The following is a 20209-nucleotide window of genomic DNA, read 5'->3' as shown; positions in this document are numbered from 1 at the left end:
CCTTCGGTAGGTTTATTCCTAGATATTTTATTCTTTTTGTTGCAGTGGTAAGTGGGAGTGTTTTCTTAATTTCACTTTCAGATTTTTCATCATTAGTGTATAGGAATGCTAGAGATTTCTGTGCATTAATTTAGTATCCTGCTACTTTACCAAATTCATTGATTAGCTCTAGTAGTTTTCTGGTAGCATCTTTGGGATTCTCTATGTATAGTATCATGTCATCTGCAAACAGTGACAGCTTTACTTCTTTTCCGATTTGTATTCCTTTTATTTCTTTTTCTTCTCTGATTGCTGTGGCTAAAACTTCTAAAAGTATGTTGAATAATAGTGGTGAGAGTGAGCAACCTTGTCTTGTTCCTGATCTTAGTGGAAATGGTTTCAGTTTTTCACCATTGAGGATGATGTTGGCTGTGAGTTTGTCATATATGGCCTTTATTATGTTGAGGAAAGTTCCCTCTATGCCTACTTACTGGAGAGTTTTTATCATAAATGGGTGTTGAATTTTGTTGAAAGCTTTCTCTGCATCTATTGAGATGATCATATGGTTTTTCTCCTTCAGTTTGTTAATATGGTATATCACATTGATTGATTTGCGTATATTGAAGAATCCTTGCATTCCTGGGATAAACCCCACTTGATCACGGTGTATGATCCTTTTTTTTTTTTTTTTTTTGCCGTATGCGGGCCTCTCACTGTTGTGGCCTCTCCCGTTGCGGAGCACAGGCTCCGGACGTGCAGGCTCAGCGGCCATGGCTCACTGGCCCAGCCGCTCTGCAGCATGTGGGATCTTCCCGGACCGGGGCACGAACCCGTGTCCCCTGCACTGGCAGGTGGACTCTCAACCACTGTGCCACCAGGGAAGCCCCGGTGTATGATCCATTTAATGTGCCGTTGGAGTCTGCTTGCTAGTATTTTTGCATCTATGTTTGTCAGTGATACTGGCCTGTAGTTTTCTTTCTTTGTGACATCTTTGTCTGATTTTGGTGTCAGGGTGATGGTGGCCTCGTAGAATGAGTTTTGGAGTGTTCCTGCCTCTGCTATATTTTGGAAGAGTTTGAGAAGGATAGGTGTTATCTCTCCCAACAGAATTTTTGTAGCTAAATATATAATCTCGCCCTATGGTGTTAAAAAATTATAGATATATTCAAAACCATCTCAGTAACCTTTAGTATGTCACTAATGGTTAGAAATGTTGTATTCATTTAAACATATTTAAAATAAAATAAATAATCATGAAAAAAAAATGATCTGTACAATGCTAGAAGAAAACATAAATGATTTTCTCTATAGCCTAGGTGGAGGGAAAGCTATCTAAATATGACTTTAAATTCAGATGCAATAAAAGGAATTGATAAATTTGACTACATAAAAATAAAAAACTTTTGCATGACAAAAAAGCACCGTGAGTAAAGTCAAAGGACAAACAACAAATTGAGAATAAATATTTGAAACATATGTCACAGATAAAGTACTAATTTCCCCAATATGTAAAACTTATAAAGATTGAAGAAAAAAAAAGACCAAAAGTCCTATAGAAGAAAATGGACATAAGATATAAACAAAAAATGTTTATTTATACATTTGTATTGAATACATGTATATATGTGTATATATATTTCCATTAAACGTATGAAGAAATGTCCAATTTTATTTATAAGAGAAATTCAAATCTAAAGGAAACTGAAATACTACATCCGAACATCAGATTTGCAAAAATTTAAGCTTTAACAGGGCTGAGAAGGAACTGGGCACTGGAACAATGTTAGTGAGAATGCAAAATGGTGCAATCCCAATGGAAGGGTGTGGTATAATAATAAATAAATTTGTTTTTTGTCCCAGATTCCTGATACAGAGCTCCTAAAACCCTTGGAATTTCCCGAGTGATTGGAGTGTTTTTTTATTCACAAGTCCCTTGAGAGCACACCTGCATTTATGCTAATGAAGAGAGGGCCCCCTAGATAGTCTCAGGCTGGGGCTGGTCACCCAAAAGACCAAGTTATTAGAAGGTTGGAACTTTTAGCCGCATTCCTGACCTTTGGGGAGGGGCGGGAGGAAGGACTAGAGAGTAAGTTCTATAAAAACTCATGAACAACAACATGTGATGAGCTTCTGGGTTGAACACATCCAAGTGCTGGAAGGGTGTTGCCCTGGAGAGGACTTGGAAGCTCTGCACCCCTCTCCCCATACCTTGCCCTGTGATCTCTTCCATCTGGCTGTTCCTGAGTTGTATCCTTTATAATAAACTGGTAGGTGCAAATGAAGTGCTTCCCTGTGTTTGTGAGCCATTCTGGCAAATTATTAAACCTGAGGAGGTGGTCGTGGGAACCCCTGATTTATGGCCATAGGTCAGAAAGTGGCTAGGGGCTTGCAGCTAACATCTGAAATTCCATGCAAATGCAGATTTTCCCTTTTTATAAGGACACTAGTCATATTGGATTAGGGGCCCACCCCACTCCAGTATGAATTCATCTTAACTACAGTAGTACACCCTTATCTGTGGGAGATGCAATCCAAGACTGCCAGTGAATGCCTGAAAATGCGCAGAGCACTGAGCCCTGTATGTACTATGTTTTTTTCTTATGCATACATACCTAAGATAAAATTTATAAATTTAGCACAGTAAAAGATTAACAACAATTGCAAATAATAAAATAGAACAATTATAACAATATACTGTAATAAATGTTATGTGAATATGCTCTCTCGCACTCTCTCAAAATATACAAATTTAGTGCTTTTTCTATCTTAACTAACTGCTTATGGCACTGTGGCTATAACTTTTGCAGTTTGAGGGGCGACAGCAAAACACTATGAATTTCTTTTTCCTTCTTCATGATTCGTTCTTACAGTAGAACTTAGCAACCTCAGCACACAATTTTTTTCTTTCCTTATAAAGTCAGGAATTTTCTCCTTTAACTTAAAAGAAGCACTTTACGGCTTCTCTTTGGCATATCCGAATTGCCAGCATCACTTCCCTTGTGCTTTGGGGCCGTCATTAAGTAAAATAAGCTGCTTGAACACAAGCACTGCGATACCATGACAGTCAGTCTTGTAACCCAGACGGCTACTAAGTGACTACTGGGCAGGATACGCTGGACAAAGGGATGATTTATGTCCTGGTCAGGACTGAGTGAGGTGGTGTGAGATTTCATCATGCTGCTCAGAACGATGGGCAATTTAAAACTTCTGAGTTTCAGAAATTTTCCATTTAATAATTTTGGACCATGGTTTACCGTGGAAAACTGAAACTGTGGGTAAGGGGGGAACTGTTGTGAGTACATTTGAAACAACCCTATTTCCAAATAGGTTCACATTCTGAGGTATAGGACATCTACATATGAATTTAGTTAATTCATAATTTATATGGATATCAAAACATAATTTAACTTGTAACATTTACTATATGATAAAGACCTCTAAGAATAAAAATGTCCCCCACCAATTCATACAGCCACCTTTCTAAAATAAAGGTAATTGTAAAGGACAAATACAAGGCAGAGATAAGAAAGTGAAATAACTTTCACTGAACTCTTGTAATGTGTCAGTAAATATTTAGGCATTTGAAGCATATATCATATAACCTGATATCAGTTTTATCAGGGAGATAGATAGGCATAAATAACAAAAACCAAGTTTTGGTAATTAAGTTACTTAAGTAGAACTGGATCAGTTAGAAACTGGATTCAGACTTGGATATGTCTGACTGCAAAGACCAGGCACTTTCCTCTACTTTTTCCCCAGCTCTCTGCAAAGCCAAACTATCAATAATAATGATATAATGATAATAATAACAACAACAACACATGGAAATGTTTCATTAAAGCAATTGTTTCTTCTAGCAGAGAGCAAAACAACAAGCGAATTAAAACAATCAGTGCTATATCTGACAGGGTGATACATTCAAAGCTTCAATTCTCCAATGTTCACAGCAGGATTTTCCTTCCTACAGTTGAACAGAGGCTAATTTCTAAGAGAAAAAGGGGAAAAAGAAACAACAGAACACAATTCAAATATTTATGAATGCCAAAAATTAAAGACCCTTTTTTTCATATTTGATTTTGAAATCTTCAGGCTAATCATAAAGACAATATTATCCTGAGAATTCACGACAGCAATAGCTAACAGTTATTAAAGTTTCGTAGGTGCCAAGCACTGTGCCAATTGCTTGTCATGTATTAACTCATTTAAACCTCACAGTGATCTCGTGGGTTAGGGATAATATTATCTCCATTTTACAGGTGATAGAGCAGAGGAACACAGCCCAAATTCAAAGCCTGGTTCTCAGACACTATGCCTAGCTGTTTCTTGCTGAATAAAAAAGTTAAACGATAAATGAGATGCTGTGTGATCAAAATTCTGTTTTGTAGCCAGATCTTTGCTAATGGAGGAATTACAGTTGTTGGAGGTTTTGGGGTCAGTCAGACCTGAAAGTGAATACTGGTTCACCTTTTATTAAGTACGTGACCTTAGGCATGTAGCCTAGCCCTCCCAGGCCTCATTTATCATTTTCAAAATTGGGATAATAATACTTTTCCCACAGGTTATTATGAAAATTAAATGAGATAATATATGCAAAGCACAATCACTGGAGCATAGGTAATAACTCTCAAATTTACTATTGTTATACATATGCCTTTGAATTACATTCAGATATATTTCCATGTCTTATAAATCTTGTTAACTGATAACTTATCACCCTTTAAAGGGAGTTCATGTGCTTCAGGAGAAGGATAGATACCTATTTAAACAAAGAGATTGTTGCTTATCGATTTGCTTGAGATCGAAGCAAGACATTAGTCTCAAAAGCCAAGTTTTGCTAAGAAAGAAATAATGTTTAATTTCTTTTACCTTTATTAGCATACTGAAAATTGGGCCTGAATGTCTGAAATGTAAATTTATTCCCTTGAGTAGGGAAAAGACTTCTGAAGTCTTTCTTGGCTGGCTCTCTGTCTAGACTGTAATGAGAACATAACGTAGAGGAAGTAGGAATTATAGTAAGAAGCATTGCACAAGTAGATTAAGGAAGTCAACTAGCAGACTCCTTGGAGCAGCCCATTTTCCTTAGGACTGGGAGCCCCAGAAAGCACCTCAAGAAAGCTGGTAGAAGGAGGCACTTTCAGAAACACCCAGAGAGGTTAAGAAGCATCCAGAAACCTCAAGGTTTATGGCCAGCTTCTCTGGTTGGGGTATAATGTGGAGAGGTTGTAGGCCTCTGGGAGAAGCCCAGTTTGGGGCTAATTGTTACACCCACGTCGTGTGGGAAGAAGAGCACGGAGGTGGTGGCAAGAGAAGACCACATCAATGAGCCTCAGCAGCGCTCCTGTTTCCCTGGAGCCCAGAGGTGGCAAACGTGTGCAGGAAAGTAAGCAGAAGCTCTAAAGAGGCCAGAAATCAGCAGAGGCCTAGGGTTAGAGTGAAGAGCAAAGACTCCCATTCTAGGAATTGGTAACAGAAAATACAGATTCCAGTAGTGGGTGCTGGCATGTCTCCTTACAAATTGTGATAGTTCTAGCTACACCTCAGTGACCACCGGGCCCAGGAGCAATCCAAATCAGCAGCTGCACAGCAGCGACCAGCAAGGGCTTTCCAGCTGTCTTTCCTCACAGCTAAACGTTAGCCTGTAGACCTCCCCTCCCCTTTTCTCTTAATACCAGCTTGGAGAGGAACAGGAGAAAAGAGCAAAACTCTGAACGACTGAGAATTTTCCTGAGGCATCCAGGCAGAGACTGTAGAGATTAAACCATAGATCAGACTGATATCACTGGATTGTACCAAAATATAGTGTATTTTCTTCTCCTACCTGGTGGGTGGATCTCCTGGGTTAGATAAGATGTAGGCAATATGAAGTACAGTTCCTTTGCACATCTTGCTTCATGTAAGAGCCTGTGAGAGATACTTAGAAATCAATGTATAGCATGTATTTACACCAAGGACTGGTTACAACCCCTACTAAAATTAGAATGAAAAGTTGCCTTGAGGGCAGGGCCATGAACCTATGAGAAAAACAGGAGAGGAATTCAGACTGTCATACAGAAATGCAGAGAGAAAAAAAGACCTAGTGTGTAGTTTCTGGCATTCAAAATAGGCTTTTCGGATATGCAACAAGACAGTGAATTTGAAAGTCAGTCTTTTAAAGAAAGCCTTTGGAAACAACCTACACAAAGCTAATTCCCATGTTGGAAAGGGATGGCATTGAAGGTAGTGACAGAAAACAGATGAAAGGATCAGTGTTGTAAGTTAGCTTTTCCAGAAATAGATGCTGAGACAGAGTTTGGGGTGCAAGATGTTCATTAGGGATCAGTACCTGTGAAAAAGGGGGAAGGAAGCAGGATTGGACAGAAGGAGAAATTGATGAGATTGTGATGAGACTCAACAAAGCCTCAGCCAACCCAAAGGGAAACTCTAGAAGTGAGAACTGCCCATTAACATTGTTTTGCAGTCTGCTGAATTGGCCAGGTCTTTATACCCCGCCTCACTTAGGGTTGCCTTGGGAAGGGTATGACCTTGGATGAGATGCCTTTCTGTAGCTGAAGCAGATCCTGAAGGAGCTGTAAGTCAGATGCTATCTGCTGACCACTGTCTCAGTAGCCAAGGCAGCAAGTCTTTCCTTGAAGGGGAATCTGAGCAGTGATCCTTAAGTCAACCACAATTGGGTTGGAGACAAAGTTCCCAATTCCCCTTTCCTGAAGGGCTCTGAAATACATGTTAGTCCCAAAGGGGCATGCTCTGAGTACTAAGAGGGTGGGTGACCCAATAAAGTCCTGAGGTTATGATGAAGAGACTGCTGGGTAGATTTGCAGACAAATAGGGCCAGTAGCCCCTTGGTGAGTGCCATTTGAGGGATCATCCCTTTCCAGCCACTGTACATCTAAGACCAGGAGGATTCTGAGACCAGTATAGATTTGAGGACCCCCATCTTACCACCTAAACCACACCTATATTACTCCCCACACCCGGACACCACCTTAGAGTGGAGCAAAAGAAGCAATGAAGCATTTAGTATTTACTGGAGTTAACTGACCAGAAATTGAATTCCCTAAAGAGATTTAAAATGATTGGACCAGACTAAGGTTCCATATTTAGACTAAAACTTGGTTTTTAATTTTCCGTTATCTAGCAGGCTGAGGGATCATCAGGGAGAAAACTTCAGTTGAGAGGCACTCAAAGAAACCACATCTGCTCTGCACATTTGTGTGTGGTATGAGGGACATTTTGTATTTACTGCATTACCAAAGAAAAACAAGCACCAAAAGTTCATTCCAGACTTGGGGGACAAAAATGAGATTGGAAGAGGGGTCAGGATTATGTTTTCTGAGAAGATACGTTATGCAGTTGCTAGGTTTGGTGGGTAAACAGTGTGATTTTTCATCCTGGCTTACTTCCTGTATGAAGTTCTGAAATATTAGGACCTTACTCATTCTCACTGGCCATAAAAATTATATGTTAAACAAAGCCCAAGATTTAGTAACCTACAAATCACTTCTGACTTCCCACTACTGTGAAAACCTACACCCAGCAAAAAAAATTGTTGTAGTGGACCTAGTTGCCTACGAACATTACAAACACCAAAATCTTTGGCACCCAGAGGCTAAAGAAAATTAAATCCATATAAATCTCTTCATCAGGAAGTAAAAGCCCAAAACAATACAACTGAAACCCTGGGATCAAACGATGGCAAGATGTGAGAGGCAAGCCATCTACTGTCAGGAACCCCAGGTATAGCTCAGAACTGACGAACAGAGCTTCAGATGAGAGAAGCCTGGCCATCCATTGGCTGTGCCAGCCCCTTGGGAGGGAAGCCATAGATGAAAATGTCAAACAAAGCCTGGAACAACTGTGGTCCTAGTTGTTTAAACTTACTAATCCCTTCAAAATGCTCAAATGCTCAAAATGATCACTTTTATTATGGCCACAAAATTCTAATTCTGGAAGGAATTTTAGCCCCATTTCTAAATTATTCTTTCTTTGGATAATGGAATAGAACCTTGATGGTTTATTGTGTAACGTTATCATATGTACTCAAAGGTATGCCAACATATCTTTCCAACCTCCCTAAAGTATCTGTAAATGAAACCCCTTTCCTTTTTCCATCTCCCCTAGAGCTCCATCATGTTGCAAATAGGACTGATTTTTATAATAATAACAGCAACAACAACTGACATTTACTGAGCATTCACTATATGCCAAGCATTATACTCAGTGATTACAATCGTTTTTAAATTTTAATTCCTCCAACTCTTCACAAGATAAGCATTATTTTTTAAATTTTTATTTATTTATTTTTTTTGCGGTATGCGGGCCTCTCACTGTTGTGGCCTCTCCCGTTGCAGAGCACAGGCTCCGGACGCGCAGACTCAGCGGCCATGGCTCACGGGCCCAGCCGCTTCGCGGCATGTGGGATCCTCCTGGACCAGGGCACGAAGCTGTGTCCCCTGCATCGGCAGGCAGACTCTCAGCCACTGCACCACCAGGGAAGCCCATGATAAGCATTATTATTATCTCCATATTACCTTGAAGAATAGGAGGCTCGGAGAGATTAAGTAATTTTTCCAAAGTCTCACATTTAGGATAGAACTGAGTGAAAAGCCAGAAATTATCCCTAAGTAAGGAAAGCTACTAATGATGGTGAAATTGGCATGATTTTGTCTATGAATCCTGTGGTGTTGTCTTAGCTTGTGTAACCCAGACAGCAGAGCCTCAGGCAAGGAGCTTGTAGGAATTCTACGTGATTAGGGAGTGCATTTCCAGCTGTGAAGGACAAGGAAAGTGAAGCAGAAAAGGAGGAGCCAATATAAGACTACATTATCAAGTTGGTAGCTGTCAAGTGAGACTGATTGTTCAAATCCACAGGCTCATCCTCCAGGAAGTCACATAAACAGCATCTCAAAACAGTCCATCTAGATGGAGAAAGAGAAAAGAATATACTTACTAGCTGTCTTCTTTTGCAAAAGTTTGCCTCTTGCGGCACTAACTCCATGCACTTCAGTGTTTTACATATGTGTGCCACAAGCAGAATCCTGTGGCATTAACACCTCCCTGGGGTTGGAAATGAGAGGCACATGGTGCAGCCTGATGTGAGGCACTGTCAGCAGGAGCCCATATAGAACTGCTGGTATTAAAACAAGAGACAGATAAAGCTGAGAGGATCTGAGACCTCAGAGGTGTCTGAGACATATGTGTCGTCCTCTTCTGCAGGTTAGAAAGAAGCAACTCAGTTCTAGAATGTTACAAGTAGTTGGGATGCCTATTAATGACTAAAGGAAGGTAGTTTGTAACCTCATAAAGACATTGAAGCAAATTCTCATGCTCTAGTCCAGAAAGCACAGCCTTGAGGCACCTTGGACAAACAGTAGTTACAAAGCACAAAAAGGGTCAAAAGTAGAGAAGAGGAATATAAGAATAGCCACTTAGTCATTAATTTTTCCCAGAAAATTAACCAGTGGGATCCAAAAAGTTCATGGAGGTTCTCAAGAAGTGCACCTTCTTTCCTGGAGTGGGAAGTGCAACCAACTATGGTGTGGTTTCACCCAGGTTGGACCATCTGGGTTAAGACCATTGAACTACTTAGAATACCATTGTGCAGTGCCCTGACCTCGAGTCTGGTAGAGTGTCTTGCTCCTAAGCAATGGCTTCAGAAAACAAAATCCCCTTTGTTTTGAACTCAGCAAGATAATAACAGCCATAAGCCCAGCAGGAGTCTGTGACAGTTAAAATTAGTTTTAGTTAAAATTAAAATTTAGGGCTTCCATTAAAATTAACGGTAAAAAGCCCTTGGTAGATAACTGTCCACAGACCTGAAACCAATCCCCATAGTTCTGGAGGAAAGTGGACCCTGATGAGGGAGGTACTTTTGATTGCTAGAGCCTAAGCCACCTGATTATACCCAAGCTACAAGGGCAACTGGGAAAGTATCTGTCATTATCAACTAATATAGTGGGTGTCGATCTTTGCCTCACAAATTAGAAAAATTACTCAAACATAGGAAGGGGGTTCAGATTCTAGGTAGCCATAAAGAATGTCAGATGTCCGTACGTTTTTTGCCCCCATTCCCTTTCCTGTTAACTGATTCTTTTCCTGATTCCAATGTTCTCCTTGTAGCTAGGTCCCTGATATTTCCTGCTAGACTTCCTTGATAGCTAGCAAAGTTAAAAGAACAAAATCATGCCAGACATAACCCTGCAGGTCTACATAATACTCCCTGCCTGGCCTTCCTTGGTTTGGTTGGTCGAACAGCTGCCCAAGCCCAGAATATATTGCTCTGCATTACAAATCTGCAAAACCTGCCACATGGAATCTGAATATTGGAACCACTAGCAGAAACAACCATGTCACACATAGTAATCCAACTCCCAAGTAGAGTTAAGGCTGATTTATTGTGATATAGGAAACCTGGGTTACAGCTCTTGCTCTCACATCAACCAGCTGTGTGACCTTGAGGAAGTGACTTAATTACTTTGATTTCCTAATCTGTTTTTTAAAAAAAAAATTTAAAGAAAACAAAGAAAGAAAGAAAAGCCATTGGACTTGCGATAGGGGAAAGAAAACTGCGATAGGGGAAAGAAAACTAACACATGGGAGTACTGATAATGTACAAGGAGTTTTATTTTCAGTCTTTACAATAAGTCTCCTTAGACTGCTAGCCCTCCTCCCTTCTCATGTCACCATATATAACCTTCTTATCATTTTAGTGTATATCCTACCACAGTTTTTCTATGCATGTAACCTTAGAAAGCGTATAATAGTGTTTATATATATATGTTTGTTTGTATACTTTGCTACAAAAAATGATGGTATCATTCTGCAAGTATCTTTGTGCAGCTTATTGTTTCATTTAACAGTAGATCTTGGAGATCTAGGTAAATAAGTACATAGAGAGCTATCTCATTCCTGTTAGCTCCTGCATAGTATTTCACAGCATAGAGATAACAAGTTTATTTATCCATTTCCCAACTGGTGGATATTTAGTTTGTTTGCTGGTAGCCCACGTTTCTATTCCCAGCTTCTGTAGATGAGTTCTACAGACTGTTTTAGCTCAAAACTTCTGTGGCATGAAGGAAATGAAATGAGTATGAGTCTGAGGACATAATAATTCACTTCCAAACAACTCATTTATTAGGCAGTGAATTAACACCAAACTGTGAGATATATATGTTACCATTAAAATAAAAGAGCGAAAGAGACCAAACAAAAGGATCCAGACAGGTCCAAGCAAGGATAATGTCTCTTTGGTAACTAGAGACAAACCAGAGTCTACTTTGTGTTCACTTAACCGTGTGACTCAAGGCTTTGCATGGATAATCCTGATTATAGCAGTTTATTCCATGATAGTTGAGGCTTAACATGATACCATGCAATATAATGGATAGTACAGATATTATATTTTTAATCCTAATAATTATCCTTTAGAGAAGATATAATTATCTCCATTTTATTGATGAAACCGCTGAGGCATAGAGAGGCTAAGTAATTTTGCCCAAGGTCACAAACTAGTGACAGGACGAAGTTTCAAACCCAAATTGCCGGACTCCAAAAGTCTGCCTTCTTTCCACTGTCTATCATCAATTCCTTTTAACCAGAGTTAGTTCAGAAAGACCTGCTCATAAAGAATGGGTTCTCCAAATGTAAAATAGATAGCTAGTGGGAAGCAGCCGCATAGCACAGGGAGATCAGCTCTGTGCTTTGTGTCCACCTAGAGGGGTGGGATAGGGAGGGTGGGAGGGAGATACAAGAGGGAGGAGATATGGGGATATATGTATATGTATAGCTGATTCACTTAGTTATACAGCAGAAACTAACCATTGTAAAGAAATTATCCTCCAATAAAGATGTTAAAAAAAAAAAAAGAATGGGTTCTCACCTGCTGTAAAGGCTGTCAACACCCTGTCCTGCGCTTACCTCCTCAGCTCATCTCCAACTCCCTTCCCTGCCCTGACCCTGGCCTAAGTTACTTAGAATTCCCCCAAACACATTGCTATGAACTTCTACACATACTATTTCTACACATACTATTTCTTCTTTCCTGGAACATTCTTCTACTCTTTGTCCAGGCAACTCCTACTTATCTTTCAGCTCAAACATCACTTCCTCCAGGAAGCATTTGCTGTAGCATCCCCACCTCACACTTGCCCAAGATTAGGTTTTAGGGACCTTCTCCTAGGTTCCTAGGTTTCTAGGATCTGTGCTTTGTGTTTACTTTTCTTAGAGCACTTGACATAATGAGTTATAAATATTTGTTACCTGCCTGTCTCCCTATACCACAAAGTGAGCACCTTGAGAACAGAAACCACAGCTTATTCATAATTAAATCTCTAACTCTAGCATAGTGTTCAGTACATGGTAGGCATTCAATAAATGTTTGAAGATGAAATCTTAGAGTGATGACAAAAATGAACCTGGAAGTGGACTCTTTAGCTGCATATGTGCTGATTGCCCCAAGACGGTCACCTTAGTCTCCCCAGTGCCAGCCTGTTGACCTTCCTAACGCCTCATTTCCTGAGCTTGCAGGATTTTTTTTTTCTGCGTATGATAACATGGGAAGATTTGACAGATGGGGTCGGGAAGCCTGGGGTTATGAAAGCCTGGGAACCTTAGAGACAAAGTCTCTAAAGACAAAACAGCCCTTCCTTATGTGGAGTCCAGATTTATTTTATCTACAAAAGATGGTGCATTCCTCTACTCCACATGAAGAGAGAAAAGGGAGCTGAATTTTATTGGGGAAAAAAATTAATTGATTGTAGAAAAAAAAAAATAATGAAGATCCCCTGGGAAATGTCAAGGAAAATATATCATTCAGTAGTTTTAAAGAACAAAAATCAAAAGATCCAAACCAGAATGTGTGAAACATAAACAGATTTTGCAGATGATAAATTGCTCCACTGTACACATTTTTCTCATTTCAGTTACAGATCATCTGATGAAAAGAATTTGTTTAGTCCAACTTTGTCAACACAGTTTTTGTTTTGACAGTTCAGGGAATGTATCAACTTTCTCCAATGGCCTTTGAAGCCCGAGATGTAGAAATTTGGTATTCTAGACAATGTTTAAAAAATATTCATGGAACTGGGACTTACAACTTGTGTTAACTAAACATTAGGAAGAAAAAATAGAAAGTGGAATCAGAAAGGAATTAACGTACACTCCAGAAAGTGTTGATATCTCTGATTATTCAACTATCATTAAAAATAATAGGTAGTGGGCTTCCCTGGTGACGCAGTGGTTGAGAATCTGCCTGCCAATGCAGGGGACACGGGTTCGAGCCCTGCTCTGGGAAGATCCCACATGCCGTGGAGCAACTAAGCCCGTGAGCCACAACTACTGAGCCTGCGCATCTGGAGCCTGTGCTCCGCAACAACAGAGGCCGCGACAGTGAGAGGCCCACGCACTGCGATGAAGAGTGGCCCCCGCTTGCCACAACTAGAGAAAGCCCTCGCACAGAAACGAAGACCCAACACAGCCAAAAATAAATAAATAAATAAAATAAAAATAATAGGTGGTAATAATTATGGCTACCTTTTACTGAGTGCTGACTGTATGCTAGGCACTGTGCTGAATTCTGACAATGCAGTAGGAAGCAAAACAGATATGTCTTGCCCCTGGATAAGTAGATATTAAACAGATAATTACACATATATGTATATATAATTATAAAGGTTAGTAAGAAGAGAGTTTAAAGAAAGAATAATAGGGGAGACTACTCTATATTAATAATCAGGGGAGACCTCTTTGAGGAAATGATATTTTAGTTGGGACATGAAGAAAGAGTCAGCCAGGTAAAGAGCTGAGGGAAAACAACTGTAGGCAGGGGCTAAAGAATATGTAAATATCTTGATATTGGGAAGAGCTTGGCCTTTCCAAGGAACTGAAAGAAGGCTGTCTAGCAGTTGTTTTCTTGTTGGTTCTCAGATCAATTCCTGCCCCTGCCCCAGGCCCTGGAATGCTGGCATAACAGGGACCTGACTCTGCAGGTTGTTTAAGGCTGTCTTGTCAGATGGCTCTGCTGAACAGAGTCAACAGAAGAGACTGGTTGGAGATTGGAAGGTGAGCAAAAGGGAGAAACTAGGACATTTCTATCTCTTTTTTCTGGCTCAGGAAACCCTCTCCAGCAATGGTGATGTCTCCTCTGCGGCTTCAGAGTTTTTTGGCTTTGTGGAAAACATGATGATAACCCCTGTCCTTTGTTCTGGGATTAGAATAATTGACTGGGGACACAATCCTTACAGTTTAATTGTACCTCCTTGTGCACAGGGGTATAGTTGTGGTTAAAATCACCTAGTTGCTTCCTTCTAGAAGGTAATAAGTTTATAAGAAACAAAAAGACTAACAAATTGCAGTATTCACACATTAAAACCCCATCCTTCTATTTTCCCACTAAAAGAGAGAAAAATACTGTGACCCATTCTGGAACAGCTTGCAAAACTATCAGAGTTTTGGTCAGTGCAGCCAAGGTTTTTAACAGTGACTCACATGATCAGAAATCCACATGGAAACAGCTGTCTGAATTTTTTTTTCTTTTTTGGCTAATGGTAGTGAGTGGAGAAGTCTACCCTTGCATAGGAAAATTGCATGTGACCCAGAGTGAGTTGAGTGTGTTACTTATACATTTATAGTAGTCGTTATCATAAATTGGGCAATGATTCTGTTCTAGCATCTATACTAGATACTTTACATATAATATTAAGTTTTCATGATAGATCAAAATTACCCTCAGGATTGTTAGTATTATTATCTCCATTCCGTAGAAGAGAAACTGAGGTTTGAGAATATTAGGAAACTTAGTTAAGGTGAAAGAGATGGTAATTTTATACAAATTCATATGTTTGACTTTAAAATCCACAATACTGTACTACAGTATAGTATCTCCTTTTTGTCAGTAATCTCACAGTAGCTCAGTTTCGTGGTGGAATTAAGCATTAAAAAACTGTGGTTTGACTTATAATCAGCTTTAAATACAACCAGTAATTGAGCCAAGACTGCTAATATGTGAATTGGTGGCAATGAGGTAGAAGCAAAAAGGCTGTTAGAGCCTGTTGGTCTATGCATTTATTGAGGAAGTGAATAGATCTTCAAAAACTTTTTGTTGTAATTGTTGTTTTAAATAAAAATTTTCAGATGTGTTGCACTGGCTCCCAGCCAGTCTTGGATACCTTGGATACCCTTTGAGTATTATGATCAATGCCATCTTTATCACAGAAGGCACATATGAGGATGTTTGGTGCTAACTCCAACTAACTGCAGTGGTTCTCTGGAGTACTGTGCAAAAATCCCTCTGGGAGTGAATCAGCAGAAAAGAGGGCCTTGACATCTATGGAGTACTTTGGAGTACAATGGATGCGTAAGGAAATTTATACTTGCCATTTCTACCTTAGCAACCCATTGCTGGTACTGAAAAAATGCCTTAATGCTTTGAGTTTCCTCCTTCTACAGGACTTCCCAGGCCAGCTCCTCAAACGCTTTCAAAACAAGTCATTATAATATGTGATACTGGATGTATGGTTAAGGAAAAATATATCTTTTTTTTTCCTTTGTGTTCTCGAAATATAAAACTAGGAAGAAGAAAAGAGGGGAGTTTGATAATGTTTGCTGATAGACCACACACAGGGTGAATGACCTGACACCACACACACTAGGCCTGGAATAGCATTTATTCAGAGAAACTTACAGAGGCAGGAAGAGGAGCAGATGTGCAGTTCCTTGTTTGCCATTTGCTCTCTGGGATAGTACAAAGTGATCACCAGGACTGCAGTCTAAACTTTGGGCTAATAAGCTGCATGCTTAAGGAAGCACCAGCATCAACTCTGATGCAATGAGGGCCTGGGGTCCAAGCCTTGTTGGGCTTCCCCTGTTCTCCCATCTCAGCATTTATGGCTGGGGCAGCACTAGGTCCTCTTTGGAGTGAACAAGACGTCAGGTACAAGTCTTGCAGTCTCAGATGTCTGCGTGTGGAACCTTGGCCTCCAGTCCTGTGCTTCCACCTCAGTATTCTCTCAGGACATTTGCCAAATGGTCCCACCCTGCAGGAAGATACCTCTCACTCTGGGAGGCCTGCCAGGGGGTAGTCCAGAAAAATTAACCTTTACCTCTCTCTGAAGCATAAAGCTGAAGCCCTCTGAGGACCAGGTAGAATTGAGAACACCTTGTTAGAATGTTTCGTTGGGTCTTTACCAACACATCAGTTGTCTTAGCCTATAGTACGTGCATTGTCATCCTATTGGTCAAAAGAAATCGATCAAATCAAAAGAATTCGTTTCATGCTTAGAGTCATTCTCTCCGACACTTCTCCTGTCTAAATTCTTAGTCACTTCATTATAAGCAAATATGATTTTTCCAATAGCCTGATCCATCTGTTCCTTTGACTTCCTTTCCTCTGGTGATTTTGTCCTCCACCCTACCTACCCCAGCCACTCATTCCCATGATCATACTGTAAATCTTGTTATTACTAATAACTGCGGCTCCTTTATTTTCTCAGTTTCACATCCCCATCTCTTATCTTTCCAGTTCACTCCCTTTAAATTTCAACTTTAACCATCCTTTGACCTCATCAGGACTTCTAGTATATTAGTCCTGTTACCTTTTTCCTGTCCCTCACCCCACTTTCACATCCCTCCTTTACCATCTTAACGTCTGTGACAGCCACTATCATCATTTATGTGCATGTACAGAAATGCCTCTCCCTCATGTTAACTTGGAAAAACACAAACCTGATTAAATCTAACTCTCCACCTACTATGTACAATATATGGCTGAAGGCAGCCACACTTCCTTTTGATTAGCCCCATTTTAAATTCGTAACGACAAACATCAAATGGACCTAAAGCTGCCTGGCAATATCACTGTATTTCCCTGGTCCATTTGTCATTCAACTTTCTTAAACAACTATTTGCCATCTTTTCCTCAAACTCTTAACAGACTCCCTCCTCCATCTTTGCCCTCAGATGATAACCTTCCTGCCTGCTGCCTTAAGAAAACTGAAGCACTGAGAAGAGTGTTTTTTCAGACCCTTGCTACACATTTACCCTCTAGCAGCATCTGTACAATATACATTACCTTTCTGCCTCTTCCCAGAGATGAGCTATCCATGCACCTAGCTAAGGACAGAACCTCCAATCCCTTTCACATGTATGCAAAGATATTACTCTAGTATATTTCTTCCAGTAAATTTCTTCTCCTTCTCCTGCAGCATTATATTTTTCTTCCTCTCTGGATTAGCTGCTAAACATTATATTATTTCTTTCATTGAAAACAAACAAATCTCTTGGGCCCAGTCCCTCCTACAGCTACTGTCCCATTTCTCTGTTACTTTTAACAGCAAAACTCCTCAAAAAATTGTTTATACCTCTTCTCTCCAATTCCTCTCCTCCCCTTGTGTCTTGAATAACCCACTGCAGTCAGGCTGTTGCCCCCATGGTGCCATTGTAACTGCTCTTATCAACTCCACCAATGACTTTTACATGATTAACTTCCATGGTCAGACTCAGGAGCATTTACCATATTCTTATTCTTCTCTCTAATATATATTCTTAACTTAACTTCCAAGACACTACATAATCTTGGTTTTCTTCACACTTCACTGGTAACTTCTCATTTTCCTCCACTGATTCCATCTTTTTTTCCCAGACTTCTTAACATTGGTTATTAACAAGTTCAGCCTTTGGGGCTCTTCTCTATTCTATCTACATTTACTACCCTGGTGATCTCATCCAGTCTCTGTAAGCTTTGTCATCATGGGTCTGGGTTGACTTACACTCTAAGGCTTGTTTAGTCCCTAAAAAGGAGTCTTGACTGAATTCTCCAGGTGTCTACTCTGCCTCTCCACCTAGGTTAATTGGAACTTGAACATCTCCCCGCCAAGTGCAAGTTCTGGTAATTGTTCAGTTTATTCTCTAGTAATTAGGGTTGCCAGATGAAATACAACAGGTACATGCTGATGCTCAACAATTATTTGTTGTTTATTAAAATTCAGTTTTAACTGGGCATCCTATGTTTATATTTGTTAAATCTGGCAGCTCTATCAATATTTGGTTTTTACCCATCCTTGTGGAATCTTACCCTATATACACTTAACTTACAGTTTAATCAAGAGCTCAAGGGACCCCTCTGCAGATTTGTGAAGATCTAGTTCTCTAGGTAATTTTTCATCTACAGTACTCTGTCCTACAAATTCTGCCTTAGCCTCCCCAAGTTCCACTCTTTGTCTCTTCAACTCACTAAGAAGACTGTACTCTATTTGGGCGCCCACACTCTTTACCGCAGTCCAGAAAGTGTGCCCAAGTAAAAAGCCAGCAGAATTGTAGGGCTCATTTCATTTGTTTTCCTTCTCCTAGAGATTCCCGTTCTGGGCTGCCTATTGTCCAATGTCTGAAGACAATTGTTTATTTTGGTAGTGATAGTGCAGTACCATTTACTCCATCCTGGACAGAAGCAGAAATTCATGTTTTGTCTTTTCAATTTTCTGGTGGTTTTCTTTCTTTGCTGTCTAGAAGTTTAAGAATTTTATAAAAAGTCAAATTTAGCAAACTTTTTGGTTTTCTTTAATGCTATGAAAGACCTTTTCTAATAAATTACTATTAAAATTTCATCCATTTTCTTTTAGTAATTGGTTTACTTTTTTACATTTAAATCTTTGATTTCTCTGGATTTATTTTGATGTAAGGAGTGAAGGTAGTATACAGGTTTTTGTTGTTGTTGTTTTCAGCTAACTAGAGTAGAAGGTTAAAGACATTCATAAATTTGTGGACCCAATGAGAGGTGGATTCTATTTCCCCTTTCCTTGATTCTGATCTGTCTTAGTGATGTCCATGGCCAGTAAAAAACAGCAGAGGTGATGCTTGCCAGTTCTGGGCTTAGCATTTGATAGCAGTGATAATTTCCACCTTAGTTTCTTAGCGCCCTAAGTTGCCATGTCAGAGGATTGATCACCCTGCTGGAGAAGTTGTATGGCGAGGCCCTGGGGCTATCTGGAGAGAGAGGGGAGCCAAGAAGAGCTCAGTCTTCTAGCTCTTTCTGCCGAAGTTCCAGGCATATGAGTGATCCTCTCTTGGACACTCTAGACGAGTTCAGCTGTTAGCTGAATATCACTAAGTGACATAGTCACCACCATGTGGAGCAAAATAATCACCTAGCCACATCCTACCCACATTCCTGACCCCAAAATCACAAGATATAATCAAATAGTTTTGTTGTAGTCACTAGTTTTAGGGTAATTTGTTATGTAACAGTTTTCCAGTTGTCCCAACAAAATTTTTGTTTATCTTTTTTTCTATTCATTTGAATTGTCATCTTTATCAAACATTAAATTTTCTTTTGTAGGCCTATTTATTTCTCAATTTTCTATTATGTTTCAATGATCTTCTCTTTATTATTCCTTTACCAGTTCCAAAGTGGTTCATTATATAGTTTTATGACATATTTACTATCTGGTAAAGCCAATACTCTCTCATCTCTCTTATTTTTGAGAATGCCTCTGCTAATTTGTGCATTTTCAGATGAGATTTTATATAATTTTGACAGATAACAAAAAGTTTACTATTAGTGTTTTGTTTGGGACTAAATTACACTTCAATCTAAATTTAGAAAAAATTAACATGAAATTTAGAGAAAATTTTCATTTCTTTATCTTCTCGTATGAACCTCATTGGTTTAAAAATTTTTTTATATATAAGTCCTCTACATCTTCTTGGAAATTTTCACACAAATATCATTTTTGCTATCATAAATAGAAACTAATATTCTATAATTTTCCAGTTTATTATTGCTTGAATATAGAAAATATTGATTTGTATATTAATTAGAAACTATTCAATGGCTGAGAGTTCCTGTTTCTCATAATTATACATTTGAAATTTGCAGGTTTTCTATGTATACAATTATATCATCCACATAAAATCATAATTTTGCCTTTCTTTCCAAAATCAATCTTTTTTGGTTTTTTTTCTGTATTATAAGCTGCATAAGGGCAGGGATTTTTGTCTCTTTTATGTACTGCTATATCTCTAAGTGCCCATAGGCTTGACACATGGTAGACACTCAATACACATTTTTTAATTAAAATTAATATACTACAATAATTAAGAGCTGGAGTCAAAGTTCCTGGGTTTGAATCCTAGCTCTACTACTTGCTGGTGTTAATCAAAATTTCAGAAATGGAGACATGATTGAAATAGAAAGGTATTTATTTGGGGTTTATTAGAACTGCACCTTGGAAACACAGAT

The sequence above is a fragment of the Pseudorca crassidens genome, chromosome 11, assembly GCF_039906515.1.
Source record: "Pseudorca crassidens isolate mPseCra1 chromosome 11, mPseCra1.hap1, whole genome shotgun sequence".
In the NCBI taxonomy this organism is placed as follows: Eukaryota; Metazoa; Chordata; class Mammalia; order Artiodactyla; family Delphinidae; genus Pseudorca; species Pseudorca crassidens.
This window is presented reverse-complemented; position numbering follows the sequence as displayed.